We start from the raw sequence: 278 nt of genomic DNA, 5'->3' as shown, positions 1-278 counted from the left end.
TCCAAAACCAGTGTTTTAATTTAATGAATCCAGACCCGGGAAGCGCTCAATACCCCTTAAATGGGAAGCCAAAAAAAATTTTTTTTTTTCCTTTTTCTTCTTCTAAATGTCAACGCGTAACAATATGGCAATATATATCATGCTTAACAATAAAATCATTATATTGTAGAACCTCCATCTAGAATACCACCTGTTTTAGGGTGTGCCAAAAATTAAAACAAATATTTATAACAATATATGTAGATATATGAAAGCAGTATGAAAGACAAGAAAAAAAC

Source organism: Penaeus monodon, chromosome 30 (genome assembly GCF_015228065.2).
Source record: "Penaeus monodon isolate SGIC_2016 chromosome 30, NSTDA_Pmon_1, whole genome shotgun sequence".
In the NCBI taxonomy this organism is placed as follows: domain Eukaryota; kingdom Metazoa; phylum Arthropoda; class Malacostraca; order Decapoda; family Penaeidae; genus Penaeus; species Penaeus monodon.
The sequence above is the reverse complement of the archived record's forward strand: the minus strand, read 5'-3'. Positions refer to the sequence as shown.